This window comes from Anarhichas minor, unplaced genomic scaffold, assembly GCF_050575085.1.
Source record: "Anarhichas minor isolate MPS153535 unplaced genomic scaffold, ASM5057508v1 ptg000174l, whole genome shotgun sequence".
Taxonomy (NCBI): domain Eukaryota; kingdom Metazoa; phylum Chordata; class Actinopteri; order Perciformes; family Anarhichadidae; genus Anarhichas; species Anarhichas minor.
In genome coordinates this window covers 407,168-426,773 of record NW_027466620.1, presented here as the reverse complement: position 1 = coordinate 426,773, position 19,606 = coordinate 407,168, and the positions used below count along the sequence as shown (strand labels likewise).

The 19,606-nt window shown below is 42.6% G+C and overlaps 1 protein-coding gene across 2 annotated transcripts in view; it reads left to right on the top strand.

Moving 5' to 3' along the window:
* The window catches only part of lrmda (leucine rich melanocyte differentiation associated), a 187,672-nt gene that overhangs the window by 13,059 nt on the left and 155,007 nt on the right, over positions 1–19,606 (top strand). The gene's annotated exons all lie outside the window — the stretch shown is intronic.

Here is a 19,606-nt window from a genome sequence, read left to right as displayed (position 1 = left end):
TACACATGGCCTGTTCATTTGGGTGTTTTCTTCATCAGCACCTCTTATGTCATAGTAGCAATGTAACTCCCAGATATGTTTTTCTTCATCTACATATTGTGACTTCATATTATAGTATATTGTATGAATAAAACAATTAATTCATTAATCAACAGTGTTAATACACAATCCTCTTAGAGTCTGATATTTTCCAATGGCCTAGAGACAACTGCTGGCTTTGTTTGCACTTAGATTATCCAGCCCGTTGTCCCCAAACAGTCTGACCAGGAACAGCATGGTTGCTGTCTTTTGCAGACATTTATGGCTTTCTTGAGTGCTGCTGTATCTTTATGACCTTTTGTTGTGACTTCTGAATGGCGTGAGCGTAGGACCGTGTGTTCATGTCAGCTCGATCTTATCAGCCAAACACGTCCCTGTCGATCTTAATTGGCTACTGATGAGGCCATGCGACAATTTAAGCCTTTACACCAACCCTAATGGTTTAATACTTCTCATTGACACTACGTATTAATCTTCAGCATAAACTATTATAGATGTGTAGCGCTGGCGTATAAGAAGGTATACAGAACAGAGTTGAATATACAGAAGGCCTATAAATACACACAGCTGTTCCTTTCACGCAGTGCCAGACAGTCCGTCACTCATACTCATCCCCTCATTCTGGGAATGTGTAGTGAGTGTATCCTTCCATAGGCCTGGCTGTTTAAATTAATTATTAGTTTTATAGCGAACCCCGAGGCCTTGCACAGGCAGCTAATCCCTGTAGAGGGCTAATCCGACCCCGCGTTACAGAAAATCAATGCTGGTCTTTGGTGTTGGCATGCCATCAGGGCACGGGGACACATGTCAGACAGGCCTCCTGATTTTTTCATGAGGTGTGTTTTTGAAGTTGTAGAGCCAGTGGAGGATGCTCGAGGTACCCAGAATTAAAAAGAATACCCGGAAGCGAAAGAAAGGGCTTGTATGACTACATTTCTCATGGGGTGTTGGTGATGCAAGTTAGTGGTTGTGCATTATTTCAACTGAAAATAGATGAGATCTTGGAGAGAACTCAGGGTGTCAAAAATGTAGTATACATTTATATTAAACATAAAGCTTAGAATTATAGTTATTCTAATAATGATAATAAAAAAAACTGAATGTTAACTGAATGTTATATTTTCTTTCAAAGCAATATATACTGTGTGTGCTCTGGTCATATCTGTGTATTATCATGGTCTGTAATATTAGAACCATCAATGACCTTTTGGCAGACTCTCTGATGATTGATGTGTGTGATAGATGAGTGTCCTGCAGTCATCAAGGATTTGAAGGGATTTTGTTGGCATTGACTGACTGCATATCAAGTAGTTTAAATTATGTCATGCTTGCTATTTTTTTACTGATTTGATGGCGGAGGATCGGTACCAGTTGAGTGTTGAGCTCTAAACATCAGGCTATGCTGTTAGCCTGATCATTTGATGAAAGGAAGGGATTGGAACAGTCATTTTGAAAATGTCAATTTGTATCTTTTTAGCAATAAATCTTTTTTCATGACCCAAGATAAGAACACCCTATTTTGTCTTGCCAACAATACAGACAGTGTGTGTTTTGAGATCAGTTTAATATCTTGTCAGATTCGATAGATTGTCAAAATTGAAAGCACCATCAATTTTCTTTTACTTTGTCAGGTTTTAATACCATGCAGAGAAAATATGAATATTTCTCACTCCTCAGTCTCATTTCATATTCTCAACTGTCTGTCAGTAATTGGAGAAGGGATGATCTGACCCACTCCCCTACTTTTTTTTGCACCTCTCATTCTGCCTATTAGTTTTGGATTACCAGCTTTCTCTTTCTCTCACCGAGACTGGCAGCTGAGGATAATAGCTTTCATAATGTGTGGAGTCTCATTCCAAGCTCCTCTGTGTTTCTCTTTATGAGAGAAGAAAAAAATGTAGAGCCCAGTCAGTCTATTCATTTCCTCTATTGGGAGATTAATGAGAGGAACAGTGCTGTCTCAAGCCTTTTGTGACAGGCTTCAAAGTCCCTGTACGGGAGGACTCGTGTCTGTTCGTCTGTACCGTTCACACAGGCAGGTAGTCATTTGCGTTTACGCTGTGACAGTTCATTAGGGAGGCTAGCACATGATCAAAACTATATGCTATCAACATTTGTTGCCCATTTTGTTTAACACTGATGAAGTGATCAGATACGATGCTGTGGGTGAGAGCTCATTCAGGACTTTGTAGGATTTGACTCACTCAAGGGATTTAAGTGTTTCGCTGACCTAAATGCTGAATATTGTTTGATGTGAGTTTGACTTCATGAAGGGAAACCTTTTGTGGACTGACATGTAGAAGTAGCAGTCCCATCAACCCCAAAAATGCGGAATAAATTGATTGTTTATTTGTAAAATTCATATTGTACACACCTATCCTATAAGACTAACATAGGGGCTATGAGGCTGTGTCCTGGGAAAAAAATGAGAATGGAGTGATGATGAATAATGCAACCTCAGCAGGTCCTGTATGTACTGTATGTATCATGAAGCCCTATAACTATAAATTCAACATATTAAATCCTGAAATTGAAAATAATTCTGAGTTCCTCCACAACTCCATGCAGTCCATTAAATACCAGTAAAAACTCTCTTGGGACTCGAAGAATTTCTTCTGATCATATGACTGAGACGGCAAACAAAGTCAAACAATCTTCATAACTGTCATAGATCTTCCCCTGAGAGTTCCCTTTACTGTTCGGTTGACTCTGTGCATGCAGCTTCTACACTTGCTTACATCTTAAAGCAACACTGAACATGTAGGCTAATCATTCTGCCCATAGTTTACTATTTTTAGTCCATGATGAATTGCTACAAAAGCAATAAAATATTTATTGCATGTGGCTAGTTTTGCTAACTGTCGTTCTTTAGTCCATTACTACGATCAAGTAAATCCTTTTAAAAACATCAGGTTACTTTAGAAAGCCCACAGTAAAGTAGTGCATGTAAATTTAGCATTGCTCTCTCATTGTTCTGGAGGCTTGCCTAGAATGCATTTTCCAAGTACAATATCCTGTCTTTTATAATTGAACTGATTGTTCCTGGCCTATGCTCATCAGAAATAAACAAAAAAAGTGTGAAAAACCGTGGCAGATGTAATTAATCACTCAAAATAAAATAGTTTTGAATTTGATGTTTTTGTTTTATGACTACACAAACTCTTAAGAAAGTAAAATAACTTTTTCTGGGAAACTTTTCCTCTTCCTGCTGTGCACACAGGCGGCAGAGAGGTATATCTGCTTTACATGGCTTTGATTAAAGGTTTTGAGAGAGAGGAGACATTTATTTTTGCTTTATGTCTCTCTTTGCCAGCTTGGCAGCAGCACTAGCATTTAAATGTCCATTAACAACCTTTTAACTGTCAAGATCATTTGAAATATGGATATTTGCTTTCCTCACTGCTTCAGAGCCACCAAAATTACTTTTAATAGCACAAGTGTTGGTATTAAAATGTTCCCTCGTGAACAGTAGGCTAGCCGCATGTCATTCTATTGCAAAGGAGTTTGCCAATGATGTCTGATTAGGACTGCAAGGGGAGATTAATAGATGTTTCTTCCCCTTATTTGTTATCACTCTTTTAGAGCATTGACTGACTACAGCGTGTGATAAATAGAGGGAAGCCTCTGCATTTCCTGAGTGTGACACTATCTCTCTACCCGTCAGGCCAGCTCCGTGTTGATGCGATGTCTCCGCTGACAGCACATCCAAAGTCAGCAGCCTAGTCCTGTGCAATTTCAACCGCATAGGGGAAGGTGTTTGGGATCTGCATTTTAATCCTGGCCTGTTTAATGTGTGCCCCCTGACAATCTGGGCCAGACATCATTTTAATGGTATGTACAGTGATAAAGCCAATAAAATGTCAGAATGATTGATAATCTGAGCATTATAGCAATATGACTTTCTAGTTCTCCTCTGTGCTCCAATGATGGTTTCCAAATTGAATTCTTTGTGTGCGTGCGTGTGTGTGTATGCATGCACACTCGCACGGCAGGCATGTATGCGCCTTTGCTCAACCTTAGGTGAGAACAAAACAGAAGAAATCTTGTTAGTTTCAAGTGAATCAGTTTTTCGTGCTTATGCAATACATTACTTCCAGAATAACAAACCATATCGGCTGAATAGATTATCTCAACATTTTTGGTCTGCTTACTGTATTTGTCTGGGAAATATGGATTGTAGTGGGAACAATTATAAAGGAGATTACCATTTTTCTTCTGTTAAATAAATGATATGAAATCTTGCTTTCCTCTGGGTGTCAGAAGCTGTGAATGTATGAGCCAGGCCTCTGAGGTCGGTGTGTGTTTCATATCAATGCTGGCTTATTTTCGTCTACCGGGGGGACGGATGGGCGGTGGATGCCGTTCATATCTCTTGACGTCTGAACTCGTTCAAATCCAGGTGGACATTGACATGCCACAGATGCTGGTGAAGCAATCAAATGTTACTGTTGCATTTCGTCATGACGCCTTCGTTTTGATTGTTATAAATATGACATCCCTGTGTTGTGGAATTTATATTTTACCAGTAAATTTCCCATTTTTGCTATTGTCATCCATTCAAACATTAACCCGTCTATTTATTTAGGGCTGCTTTTTAAAGCTGTAGGCTCACCACGTCTTATGGATGAGATCAAATAGCTGTGGTTCATTGATTTATTGCTTGCTATTTGCAAACCAATAGCAATTGGTACGAGATTGACAACACATGTAGGCCTGTAGTGCAGTCAGTGTCTCTGTGGACCTATGAAACTACTCCTTTTATCTTCAGCAAAGTCAGAACAGTCCTGCCTCTGACTGGCAGTCATAGAAAGCTCTTTGTTTTATGTAAATGGTGATTGATGGCATGTCTGGCACAGCCTGCAGTTTTTGACAAAAAGTATTGATGGCTGCTCTCAGTAAAGTGTTAGTCCAGGTGACAGAGCAATCCATTTTAAGATGAATGAGAGAGAGAGAGAGAGAGAGAGAGCAAGAGAGGCAGAGAGGCAGAGAGATAGACAGGAAAGTCATCCGCACTTTCAGGAAAGAGTTACACGTTTGTAACCCTAGCTCCATGATCACAGGCTTTCAAGTGGAATAAACTGTCCCTCTAAAGTTACTGTGGGTCATGTGACTATTTTAACACCGATTCCAAGCCCGACAGTGCTGTACGTGAACAGAAACCATTGACCTTTCAGTTGGCCATTTTAACAATATGTACCTAGTATGCGTTATCATCTCCTGCCACTTGATTCCCTCAGCCATCCCCTGAGGACACAACAATTTTGCTTTCTAAGAGTTGGACTGTGGAATTCTATGTATTCATCACAACAGAGAGTATGTCCTTGTTCAGTAGATGATCTGAATCGAAGTTGAGGTAAATGGAATGTACGTATGGTGAAGAAATTAGGGACAAAGATAATTGCAGGTTTGCAGTCAAATTGTCCCAGTGGCCAACCATGGTACTGCAATACAATATTCTAAAAGCACAGTTCTAAAAATATGTTTCAATCAAGCTTTCGTCTTCCTGCATTTTGTAGGGAAAACAATGGATTCTATCCATTAATCATTTCCAAGAGATATAGCCATACCGCCCAGGTGTAGGTTGATTTGAATGTATTTTTGCCTACTAAAATATAGATTAACACTGTTTCTTGCACTGCCCTACAATACCAATACTTGTGCTTTATGTTGATAACTAAAATAGGCCCCCCACAAATGAGTATATCCATGAATGTAACCAGTAAATGAAAAAGCTCTCATTCCATGTCAAAATGTACCTGTCTGTCAGTTAAGGCTAGTTTAGTGCCTGTGGGACTTGCAGCATTTACAGCCACTGGATTTGTTTGAGTTGGATAATGGGTCCATGATCCACGGGGGCAACTCCATCCCCTGTACTCCATCTCCTGTCTGACTTTGGGAGGATGAATGTGAATTACGTTTGCGCTACATGCTTTTACACTCTACAGTAATTTAATTTCCCTAATGGAGGCACTATCATGAGAAGTTTTGAATCGATGTAGGGAGGAATGTTCTAAGGAGTTTAGGGATAGCAGACCAGTCTGACGAAAACAATAAGTCTTCATATGTTGAAGACAATCCTCAACAAAAAGTACTCCAAAAATTCACCGGGTACTGATGTGTGTCTGACAGAACCAGATTTAAGAGATGCTTCAAGGGGACCTTAACCCATGAAATCACGCTGTCCTGCATCCAGAGCTCCACCCTCTAACTGCTGTATAAATAGATTCTCATGACAGGGTAATTCATCTCTGGCCATGAAAACATCAGCTCTAAAAGACAGCTCGCTGAGACCCTGCGCTTGTTAGGGGCCAGATCAGCAGCCCAGATGCCTGGGATGTAAACTCATGAAGAGAAGATTAATTTATCTGTCATCCCTGACTTTGACAGTTGTTGTAAATTTGACTCTGGCCTCTGCACACGGAAGGGAAGGGAGGGGTGCAGGGGGGAGAAAGGGGAGACGAGTAAAGATATGGAGAGGAGCGTGTAGAGGGAGGACGGCATTAACGACCGAGGGGTAAGGCAGGGGTGAGCATGTGTCAAAAATTTCAAACACACAATATTGACAAGCCATCTCACTTGCTGCTGGTGTGCACCTGGACTACATCTACAGCCCACCTAACCAGATGATGTGTTTGAAAACCTATCGTTTGGAGAATATTTGGCAGTGATTTTAGCCAACCCTCCATGCCCTTTCATCAAAAAGCACCCTTACTCCATACCATTTTTTTTCCGATACTTTCCTATCTCAAGATGGTAGCCACATAAGGCATGCTGAAAAATGAGTAGTGGTGGTGTCACGGAAGCCATTTGGGGTCTGATTGATGGTAGCAGGCGAACCACAGCGGCCATGTTCTCTGATCTCCCTATGTGCAGACCATGCCTGGCGCTCTCTGAGAAACAGGAGAAGTTTTTTTTAAAGTTAATGCTCCTGCCAGACACATTGCATTATATTTCTCATCATATCTGTGTCAGTGTTTCAGAAAATAGATGATTAATTGTGATGCATGAAATGTTTAGCGTATGAGAAGATGAGCTGGCTTTGGAAGAAAAATGGAAAATAAATATTGATGGCATCATTAAAAATCTTGGTTACTGCGGCACAGAAAAAGTACTGTATATCTAGCATTTATTTTTGACTTGAATTAATAATTGTAGTCATCATTTAGTTGGCATACATGGGTTTTTAAGTATTGGGTTTTATTTTCATGTCAGGGTTTGTAGATGTAGGCTGAATGATTTACAGGATACAGCCCATATCACGTAATTACATGTTTCACACATTGTGCAGTTCCATTGAATAACAACTCTTTAAAAGGTTTTGTGTCCTTCCACTTTTTTTTACAGGTCTCGATACAAGTAAAGCTGGTCGTTTTTGGGGGGGATTTGTAGGGCTACATATGTGAATGTAGTTATGGCCTTCCGTGTAGATGCAAGACTTTCAATAAAGACCCCCCCCCCCCTGGGTTTTTGCTCTTGGCTTCATTTGACCCTTCTCTTTTTCCTTAGGACTGCCATAAATGCCACTGTATATCCTGAAACCATCCTTTCAACTGACACACACAGTACATGTATTTTCTCTGAGCATTTGAAAAGCCTTCACTTTGAAATAGTCCTCCTCCTGATTGGATTTGCTGTGTGTCTGATCACCACACGCCCATGTACGGAGTCTAGTGTTAAAGCAAATCAGTTAAATTTCGTTATCAACACCTCCTTATATGTGCGATTGGACCCAGGGGAAGTAAAAAATATAGCCCAGGAGATCTTGAGCTTATATTGTGGATTAGCATGCTAATAGGCTTTCGACTTGATTTGACAGACCTTGCTTTCCCCCCAGAGAGGGACAGCCTCGAGCCAGGGAGAGGGGTTCTGTGTGGGGGTAAGCAGAGAGGAGGAGGAGGAGAGGAAAGAGAAAAAGGAAAGCAGGTTTAAAAAGGGGCGTATTGGGGGGGGGGGGGTTAATGGTTAATGGTGGAGGTTTGGAGAAGTGTTGGGAGATACTGGCAATTAGCATGTGGAAGAAAAAAGGTTCTGACAGGAGAGGTAACCCAGTCATGATAAATATGGTGACTTAGCAGTCTCTCCTCCTTCCCCTTTGTCTGTCACACCCCACAGCTGTGGACTTAGGAACTCTTTTCAACTAAAAGGAAATCAAAAGATAATCCCAAGTTTGATGCTTGGAGAAACTTTTGAGTCGGAGGGGAAAAGGGGTCACCGGTGTATAGGGCAACGGTTTTAAGCTGTAAACCCTTCACAAAAGGTTGTGACAGAGTGAGTTCCTCCCGATCTCTCTGAGTGTATTTGGAAACTTCTGAGCACCTTCTCCGCGCATGACTAAACCTACTGAAGAATAGAGAGATAAGGGAACTCGCTGGCTTAAAAGCAAAAGTTTAATTTCCCTACGAAAACAAATATCTTGTATCCATCAACTAGGCGGAATTTAATCCTCTCCCCTGTTCAATGTTTGTCGGAATTCCCCTGGATGATGTAAATAGCTACCTGAGTTTGACTGACAATCCTCTCACATAGTTTTGTCAACATCGATTGTTGGTATTGTTGGGGTTTTTGGCATCTTATTCCAAGAGGATAATGAAATTGACTGAGGCAGGAGACTTTAGAAAGTGAAGTTTGTTGTGCTGCACTCCCACTGCCAAGACGAGGGAAACAATTTAGCCGATCAGCCATTTAAACCATTACGCACCTTTTCCATTTCTATTGTCTCTATCTCAAAGGCTGGTAACATATTAACATTTTAACCAACACATTTGAATTCCTGTCTCTCTCTCTCTTGACCATCTCTTGAACTCTTTTTGCGTTGCAAGGACAAAGATGCCGTATATTAGCTGTCTGTGTGAGCAGATAATACCTGTGCTGATGATGGCAGCAGACCTTGACGAGCTTAGATGACAATGACCTTGCTGTCATCCCTTGAACCCCAATTCTTCCAGATAGGTGCACGTGTATACACTTATACACCCGCCCATAAAACACATACACACACACACACACACACACACACACACTCTCTGCGTGCCATATTTTACTTGCTGAAACCCACACAGCAGATGACCTTTCCTCCCCTCCCTGACAGTTTCATGCAACTGGCTTCGGCAGTATTGCTTTAGAGCACATTTGCTTACCATAAGAATGTAATTTTCAGTGATAAGGTCCTGGAACTTGGCAGGGGCTGTGGGGGGGGAATCTGTCGTTTGGTGCCAAAGCTCCGGTCTTGGATGATCCAGGGGCTTGCCCTGGGGGACGGCTCAGGGCTGAGTGGGCCAAAGTAATGTCATCCTGCGGAAAAATGATTAATCTATCCCTGTCTGTGGTTTATTCCACAAGGAAGGAGGGATGCACAACAAAATGCAGTTGGATAAGTGGCTCAATTGGGCATATGTAAATTTAATTTATATCATATTAGGCTATTGCTAAATTGCCTCATCATTATACTTTAGGGGTAATTGAAGATTGAGACAAGGGAAATTAGCATATATATATTTAATTGAGTCAAGTAATGTGAAGTAAACACATTTATTTAGTCATTTCTATTATTTTCAGTTGAATTTTTTGGGATACAATCTGAGTATTATGCAGTTCCATTAAAACATGGAACTGTTCGGCACAGAGGATCTGTGCACCCTTTGAAGGGGCCTTGTGCAATGCACATAAAGTACCCAGCGTGAATATCGGAGCACCATAAATACCCAGGTCAGAGCTGTCAAGCCTTCTCGTCGTAGTCTGTCTTCTCATTTTAGTTTTAATCGGCACGTCATGGCGTGAGTAAGAGAGAGGAACAGATACAGGCGGAGACGGCATTGTACACTCCAGTAACAGATTGGATAGAGCAAGAAAAGTAGGAGAAAAACATACTCTGAAGTGTGTGTGAATCCATAATAGCACCACTTAATGACACAAGCTATCTTCCCATGCTGTCGGAGAGAGGCTAGGCTTCCTCCGAGCCTCAGAGGGCCCTCTGTTACAAAACAGAAGACAGTAGGGCTTTGACAGCTCCAAGTGTCTAGGGCCAGGGAAATAATTGATAGCAGGCTGCCTGCATCCAAGGTCCTTTAGCAGTAATTGCAAGCAGAATCTGACTCTCTGATCTCACCAGTGGTATTGGCTATGCCAGAACAGCCTGGCTTTGACAGATTGCCTTCCTGCAGTAATAACTTAGGCATGTTCCCTGTTTTCTCACACAAGGCCATGCAGCGCTGTCTCCACCGCAAAACTAGCCCAGAATCATCAGTGATTATTTTATATGTGTATTTTTCTTTTTTAGCTCTTGGCAGATTTTTCTGACAGGACACTCTTCGAGTAATGGTTTTGCCTGCTGCCAACTGCCCCGTACATTGTTTTCCACTGTTTTGAAAAGTAGAATGACATTTTAACTTTGGAAAAACAAATAGATAAATGTAACAGAGTTCTTTTATTTCTAATTGCCTTGAGAATTCAGACATGTATTACCCTTAAACGGGATGTAATAACTGTGACCGATCAACTGTGCTTAAAAAAGAGGAAGTTCCAAACACTTTCCGTTGCCATGGTTCTTGCCCCGAATGACAGCCTGAAGGCTTTATGGCCTTTTGAGGGATAGTCCTCTCCCCCTACCCTCCCCTCATCTCCTTGTCTCCTCTCCCTCCTCCCCTCTCGCTCTCAGTGGCACTCTTCCATGCTCACTGTCTGCACTGTAAAGCACTCGGGGATTTATTGTCAGCTGGAGTTTCCTTGATGGGGTGTAATAATACTGTGCCTTTCTCACCCGCTAAGGTGGTAGAATCCCCTCCCTCTAAAGATGAGAGGACCCCTGCGGGCTGCCCTGTGTGCGCCTGTGTTCTGCGGCAGACTTATAAGCCTGGCAGCTCCACCCCATGGCTGTCCAAACAAGGTTTCTCAACAGGCGCTCAAATCAAAAAGAGCAGTGTATGGGGGCTGCAGGAAAGTGAAACGGCAGGATGTTGTCTTTAGTTATTTATTTATCTCGCTTTTCACAAACAGAAGAAAAGAGTTAAAAGCATCTGAGCCCTTTTGGCGTGCTAAAGGTTTTGTTTTGTTTCGCATTTTGGCAGTACAACAGTGAATTCGTGCTACTGCTAATTACAGTTGAGCAGTTTTGTGTTCAGAGTTGCCAGACATCATTCTAAGGAGGACTGATGAGAGTAAACACTAAACTGATTTCTGAATGAAAATCATTAAAAAGAATTGAAGTGTAAATAGACACGAGCCCCATGACACCCTGCAGTAGGAAATGTGATACCGCGGTTTGTGCTTTGCTGCCAGTGTCTTCCAGTTAATCTAATTTAATCTTTAAATAAAGGCTTAAATCAATGCAAATAAACATTTGTAATTGAGCCTTGGAATAACATGTGGGAACGATATCAAACACAATATGAAGAAGGTTAAAGCCCCTAAATGCCTTAGAGCATACTCAGCTCAGCAGGCGAGCTGCAATGGTGGCTGCCGGATAACATAAATAGAAACTCCCTACACAAACCCTCAATTAATAAAAGATCCCTTTGACTGATCCTTGAACAGGGGAGGATATGAGCAGACAGCCAGTCAGGTCGGGGTGGGATAAACTGGTCCCTGCTTTCTTTGAGAGCTTGGTAGCAAGATAAATGGCCACGTCACGCTGCTTTGAAATGTCTAAACATAGACGTTTTAGAGGTGGACGCAATGTGAAAATGTAAATAAACTTTATAGGAACTTGGGGTCAGGCTGAGGTTGGATTTATGGTTTTGGCATTCACCCCTAGGCCCATCCGTCATCCCATTGCCCCGGCTCCTCCTCCTCGAGCCAAGTCCCTCCCCCACCCCGGATCACAAGACCCTCAGCTGAACTGCAGTCGACCTGCTGGATCCAAGGCCAGCTGGGCTTCAAATGCCATAATAAGAGCCATTCAGTGCTTTTAATGACTGTGTGACTATCGGCCAGGCGTCTCTATGGCCCCTTCTTTTTTTATCTTCACGGTTATCTCTTTTTATCAATATTTCTTTGTCTAATTTGCTCTTAACTTCTCTGTTGCTCTCTCCTTCTTCCCCACCCCTTTGTTTTCTCTGATGTTTTGTGGTGTTGAGGGAAGTGATTTTGTGCCAGCGTTATTTGGGAGGTCTTGAGGGACACGTTGAGTTAAGGCTGTCTTCCCGCTGGGGCGGTGTCACACCAGAGTCTGTGTTCACTTATTTATGGCACTGATGCTTGTCATGCCAATGTTCCCAAATTATCAAGACATAGAAAGAACTCTTGTCATCAGCTGTGATCTCACAGTAAAACATCAGACTATTGCTCTATTTCTGTTTTGGGTGCAGAACAGCTGTCAAAAAACATATTACGGCAGTCATTTCAAATGTTTTCCGTTGTATATTGAAGATAATTGTACATATTTGGTAGCCATTAAAAGGTGATAATGTCATCAACAGCTAATGTACAGTAAGTTACAGTCCTGCATGTTAGTAAAACAAAGAATGCAATAAAGCCCATTATACTCCTCAAATTTTTTGAGTTTATGTCGTGTGAGATTTAAATAATGATTGTTATAGAGTGACATACTTAAAATTAAAACACAAAATGGAATATTTAATGAAGACATAGATTGTGTGACCTGCTACTGAATGAACAAAAGTTTAATGAGGGATAAATAATCCAATGCAGCTTTACACATTGCACCATAATCGGCATGACTTACTAGCAACAAATCCTCAGATGTTGTACGCCAGCGACTTCAATTACGGCAGGCAAACAATCCTGCGGTACCTTTTTCAATAGCTGAGTTCATGCACTTGTTTCGGCATTAGAATATGAGAGGACACCTGCCTGAAATGACTGAGGGTCAGTTGGGACTCGCTTTGATCTGTGACAGTTTGACTGCCTCGATGGGAGTGGCACTGATAATCCCTTTGCGTAACTCGTGCTTTTTGGCCCAGCCGGGGTCCTGTCCGGGGATAAAGCAGTGGGCTAAGTCTTAATCAAACAGCAGGGTCGGTGGCTGCATGAAGGGAAGGGTCTTTGAGGGTTAGAGTGCGGAAGGGCACATTAAGAACAGGGATGAATACACACAAATGGAGGATTAGAGTGTTTTGCCTACTTGCAAATAGGAGAGTTCTAGCAGGCAGTTCTACAATATTGAAACAGTAAGATGTTGCGTGTAGGAAAGCTGGGAGTGGTTCATTTCCCCACAGACCTGAGTTCATACGGCCGCCTTGAGGGCCATTCATGATCCACGCTGCCAACCAAAATGTGCATCTACTCAGTGCTGCAGTGCGCTGACATTCTGATAATTGCGGCAGTCGATCTTAGTTTAATGACTCGTGCCCGTCCGCAAAACGCATATTACCAACTGTCAGATTGCATGCAAACAGTGCAGTTTCACATAAAACAGCCTGCGCTGCAGATTCAGTCTGGTCCCAGTCATTGCCTGTAGCTATCCAACATCCATCACAAGCAGCGGTAAACAAGCACAAGAAGTGTCATCGGTCAGTTCTGTGATTCCTGTTTAACAGCGGGAGCCTGCCGAAGCCCAGCGTGGATGAGTAGTAACAGAGAGACTGGATGACCTCTTCGCTGTTATCTCCCGATCTGCTTCTCATTGTTTCTTAAAGTGGAGCCAAACACAGGTAGAGATGAGCGTGTTTGTCTGCAGTGGTAGATCACTGGGGTTTTCTCTTAATGGACTGTTTACAGAAAGCATCGAGGCACGGGTGTCTTAGCAGATAAGTCAGCAGCGTGCCATGTTATGTGTTTAAATTTAAAGAATGGGTTAACAATGAAACATAAACTTACAGACGAGTAGTCATCGAAGTTATGTTTACATTTGTGAAGAGTTGGTGGGGTAAGTTGTTGTTGCTGGCCAGGACAGACATGTCATCATCATCCCTGTAAAAATGAGACAGACAACTCATTTAGAATTATAAAGCCTTTTCTCTGTTTGTCACTTCTATTGATTTTCTTCTGCCCCCGTCTCTCGTAGTTTATATCTAGCTATAAGATATACTCCTGAAGAGGATTTATTGCAGCTGTAGGCCTTGCCCGCCAGGTCTGCCATTACCAACAGATGAAAGGCCGAGGGGGAGTGGGGAGGCGGCGGCACCACAGCAGTGCAGGATTGGATATTGTTTAAAGACCGTAAAAAGAGCCCGCTCATTTACCCAGCGAGAGTCTTGAGAAGCAGACTGATGTGATAATCCTGCGAGTAGCAGGTGGCGCTGCTTTAGTGTTGGTGTAAAAACAAAATTGCCCTTTTCCATTTTAAATCCACTGTTTATAATCTCTAAATGAGACAATTGATTGCCTGTTGGTAAGCAAATGGTTTCATCAGTTATTATTCAAAGCGACCCTAGGAGAGGGTGATGGTATATTAACAGGAAAGGAAAAAGAGCCATATTGTCTTTTTCTACCCTCCACCTCCTATCTTTTTCTTTTCCCCTCTCAGGCTGGGCTGTCAGGTGTGAGGAAGAGGATGAGGAGGAAACAGGCCTTTTTTCTTCTTCCCCCACCACTTCCGAATTACCTGCTGGGTCCGAGCTCTTTTATGCTCTTGTTGTGACAGGTAGATTTATAAGGCTTGAAATTTGTACAAATCAGTTGTCATTCAGCGGCAGCTGTCAATGTGTCAAGCTGTCAGGGCCTGCTGTGAGGGAGATGCCTTAGGGGGCTGAGCGAGGGGGCAACCGCCCAGAAAAGAAAATTAGTTCAAACAGACCTGAGAAGCTCCTCTATTCCACAGGCCTCCCTGCCCCTGTGGAGACGCCATCGATTGCTCTTGATGTTGAGCAACAGCGCGCCCAAAAATGACACGCCACACCGCGCTCCACCCAGTCGGGCTGCGACACGCCAACGCGTGCTGTGCCAATCGCCTCAATCTGCAGACGCCTCTCATTCACTACTAAATGGCTATAAATCTATAATCTCTGAGGAGGGAGAACACCAGAGTTGTGTTTAGAGATTGTTGGCTATGGCTGTCGTGCTTTCATGTGCCGCTTAAGTAGCTGAAATGGAAATCTCTCAGAGGAGAATGACAAGCGTGTTTAAAGATGGTTGTCGATTGTTGTCTTGTTTGCTTGTTTTCTCTGGCCTTGTCTCAGCGTGGGCCTGCCTGCGTGTGATTGGCGGGCCTGCTGGGGCAGTGATGGGCATGACAGCCTCTCTCAGTCAGAGGACCCCAGGTGACACACACCTTCTCCATCCCTCCTATCCTTCTTCACAGTCTTCACAGAGGAATGGGAAAGACAGGTGCTGCAACCAGTGTGAGGTGTGTGGAAACAAAAGACAACAGCTGACAGAGAAGCTGTGCCATGCGGCAGTACACAAGCCGAGGTGTGGGATGACACAAATATGCTCATATTTCTCTCATGCGCATGTCTTTGTGGTTTCATTGGTGCTGTTGTCACATTCAGTCTGTGGGAGCAGATGGAGGCGAACATGTTGTGATTGATAACTCATTATTAGCACACTGTCTCAGGCCTGTGATTTTAAGTCCATAATAATTATCTTGGATTTTAAGTAGCTGTTTAACAATATAATAATGCATATAGATTATAGAGATTTAACCTCTCCAATCTATTATTAGACGCATTATATATGCACCCTCTTTTCAGTTTTCCTGTATTCATTTAGAACATTTTTCATATAATGGCTATATACTGTATATGTATATATATATTTGCTTGTGTATTCTAATATTTAAGGTCATTTTTCTTTTTCTATTTTTTCGGTTGACTCACACCGTGTGAAACACATCCAAGATCATACATCTCCTTTTTGTGGAAACATGGCTTTCTTTCCCACTTGACACCGAAACCATTGTATCCACAGGCTGTGTTTCGACTTAATGATGTTGTCACATTTGTCGTCACCATTTTGCAGCTGTGAAACAGTACATGATGTTGATATTGAAGGTTCTTGTCACTTTGCCCCTCCATTTTAATGACAACGGTGAAAAAAACGCTCTCAGCGGAGCAGCACTATTTGCATCCAAGTGTGTCAGCCAAGTTTGTTTTCACACCCTTCGTGCCTGTGTTTGTTATGTATCACAGCCAAACCCCCTCCCCTGAGATGGACCAAGTATGGCCTGCTGAGTCTAAATCAGAGGTCTGACCAAAGCACATGTACTCTGAGAATGGACATGAGGGAAATGATTTGAATTCTGCTTGAGAGCTAGCTAATTTGAAAGCTGAGGACTCAATTTCTTTGCTCCTGCACTGCTAACCTGGCTGCAGTCCAAACCTCCACCTAAACACGTGTGCTCACAGGCACAGACGTAGCTATGCATCAGAGCTGCATGGCTACACTGTAATTAGCCTGATGAGGTTTTGGAGGATGCTCCTAACAGATTCATCATTTCCACCTGCCAAAAGCAGGGTCCGTGAAAGAAAAGGTTTCACAGGACACTGTTTGGAAGGTGACACTCGCTCGGCAGCCCTGCAACAAGGGGTGAAATATTAATCAAAGTTTTCCATGCAGCTATTAACAGCTGCTGGCCTTGGCCTCTGTGTGTGTGTGTGTGTATGTGTGTGTGTGTGTGTGTGTGTGTGTGTGTGTGTGTGTTTATTGTGTGGCAACGAGCAGCAAGTTAGTCCACAGAGAGATGAGTGTGACGTGTCTGAGTTTGTCTTGTAAAAATGCAGCTGTCCAGGACATGACAGTTACAGCATTAGAGAGGCCATTACGGGGTGTAGAACATTTCCTGGGAAATGGCTTGAAAAATGACAATGCAGCCCGTGCAATATTAATTGCTACACAGTCACCATAAATAAGTCAAAAAGCTTAAAGAGAGGAACAAAGTAGAGCGGTGCTGGTTATCCATTGATCATGAAACAAGAGAGCAACATTAAATCTTAAGCATCAGTTGTTTTTGTTCTTTTGTTAGTAATATGATTTTAGATGCAATTTTATGTTTGTGCCGTGCCATTATATTTCACTCGCCCTGCCGTGGGTTATTGTTTTATTATGAAAAACCGTTGGCTGTTTAAGAATTTGAGTAAGATATTGACAGCCATTCTGTGAATAAGTACTTTTGTCCCCCGTGACCTTTGCGACTCTGACTTGTTAAATGTAGGATATTTGTACTTCAAAGGGCCGGCTTTGGTTTGTAAATGACTTCTTAGAGGCTCTCTGGACTCCCATTCAGTTGCAAATTAACAGTTCATTGTTGGGAAGCTGTTGGCACATGTTTGGGAAACCATTTTCACGTAATGAATAGCTTACACATGTCGTCGGTTTATAATGCAAGGATGGTGAAAAGAGAGCCAGCGGGTCCTCACGTTTGCAATCACAAACGTACTCTTTGGTGTAGTTAGTCATGTCACAGGAGTCCATACCTAAGTCTGTGTACTAGTGTGCCTAACACATTTCAATCAAGTTATTATTAAACTATAGTCTATATCTATTATAGTCTTGATGATTATATTCTATTCTATAAGCAGTCCAACGAAAACTTTTCCATGATTTTTCTGATATAAAAAGACGGACATGTTTATGATAATGATTTAATTATACACTAAATAAAGCTAAGTTAGATCAGAGCAGACGAGCCATCTTTTGTTCTTTCACACAGCCCTCGCTCTTTATTCGTTAATATCTGCACATAAAAAGCAGAGAAGAGATGTAAGCACTGCAGCACCAAAGCAGGTTGTTCTACAGTTATTGTTTTTGTGTCTTGTTCCCCAGCAAGCTTTTGTCTGATTTAGGAACGGGCATATGTTGTTTAATGGGAAATTAATTCCCTCCCCCACCGCCTACCCCCCCCCCCCCCCCCCAGTAAATCAGGCATGTAAACCAAAAAGCTGAACACAGTGACTAATTAGAATCAAAAGGCCTGGAATCCATAATGGGCCTCCTTCACTCAAAACACTACTCTATAATTGGCCATAAATAAAACCTTGCTGTTTTTGTGTGAGCTGTAAACAGCTGAATGCTTCAATTAAGCAGAAATACACCCGCGCCATGTTAAATGCAGGGTGCTTGGGAGCTGCTGACATATGGATATGATCTGTGCTCTCCCCCCCTGCTCCAATTCGGGCCTTATTTTGTAGAGTGCGTGAGAAGCACAGATACATTTTTTTTTGCCGGTGTAATATTATAGCGACTCATAAATAGATGGTTACCCTTTCGGTACTAAAAGTTTTCATTAAAGACGCCTGAGTTTTGTTATTGACACCACGGGTTGCGTATGCAGGGAAACACAGTAAAATTTATCAGTGCGCTTTTCCTCACCTAATAAATCATCTAAACAGGGCAGACCATATGGCAGATAAGACCTTGGAAATGTGGCTTCGGCATGCGAAGAGTCAAGTTGCTTGAAATCAGGAACGATCACGGACTGCTCTCTCCCTTTCCCCCTCTCCCTTCCTCTTTCACAGAATATCTTCCAGTTATTTTACACGCCATTTTCTTGTTCACCTTATCACCTCTTTGTCACTTGTTTTTTTTCACTTTCCTACAAGAAGAAAGAGAGAAGCAATTCCTGCGTGTAAAGGACTCGGAGTAGATAACTCTCTCTCCTCCTCCTCCTCCTCCTCTCTGTTTCTGCCTCTCTCACTTCCACCTCCCCTCCTCCTCCACTTCTCCTCCACCACCTTCTCCTCTCTCCCCCCTCTGCCGAGAGGGGTCCTGGGAGGTGCACTGACTGATGGGAGAGCATGATATATGTAGCGTCTGTGTCCCGGCTCTCCTCTGGCCCTTTGTCATTAATCATAGCCATTAGCTTTTCTCACTGCAGCCTTGTCTGTGCACCCCTATGAAAAAAGCAGCCTTTTCTCTCGTATCCCACACCAAGAGAGCCTGCTAATACTTCTGCCTCACTGTCACACGGCTGCATTTTCAGCAAACGACAGACGGCTATTGCAATATAGAAAATGGACATTATATCCAAAACCTGTGTTTGTTCCCCAAGCAGTGCAGGGACATATGGGAGGAATTATTGAGTGGCTGAAAGATAGAATTGATCGTCAATATTGATTTTGGCCAATATACTTTCTGCATTGTGTACCTTTTGTGGGTAATGCCTCTGCAGTGCAGTTTTCCAACATACTGACTGTTAAAATACACATCGACTAAACAATAAAAAAAAGCCACCCTTCAAATGTGACAACATCTGTTTTGGACTGTTTTGAACTGGACCACAATGGACTTGGCTTCGTGCAAGGCTGTATACTAGGGAGTCTGTTTGGACAGCCAACGTGTGAGCTAATGAGAATAAACAGCTGGCCACTCTGGTGACCATCTAGTGTAATAGAGATGTATGGCCACCGGCTCCTGCACGCCTACTCCTCCAATCCCCAAACTGTGCCTGACAGATATACTAAAGCCTCATCAGTCTAGTCCCAGTCACACCAAACACGCATACACACACACACACACACACATTTGCCACACACACACATGCTTGTGCGACATTCAGGGACATACACACGCACACGGGCCTAAACTCGCATGTAAAGCAGTACAGACCCAGTGCAGTCACATACACACACACACACACAGGCACAGAGCCAGCACTTTCCACATTAGAGTCTCAACCCTCTTTTTCTCATTTACCTAACTGTATCATCCATACTGTACCTAATGAAATGATTGC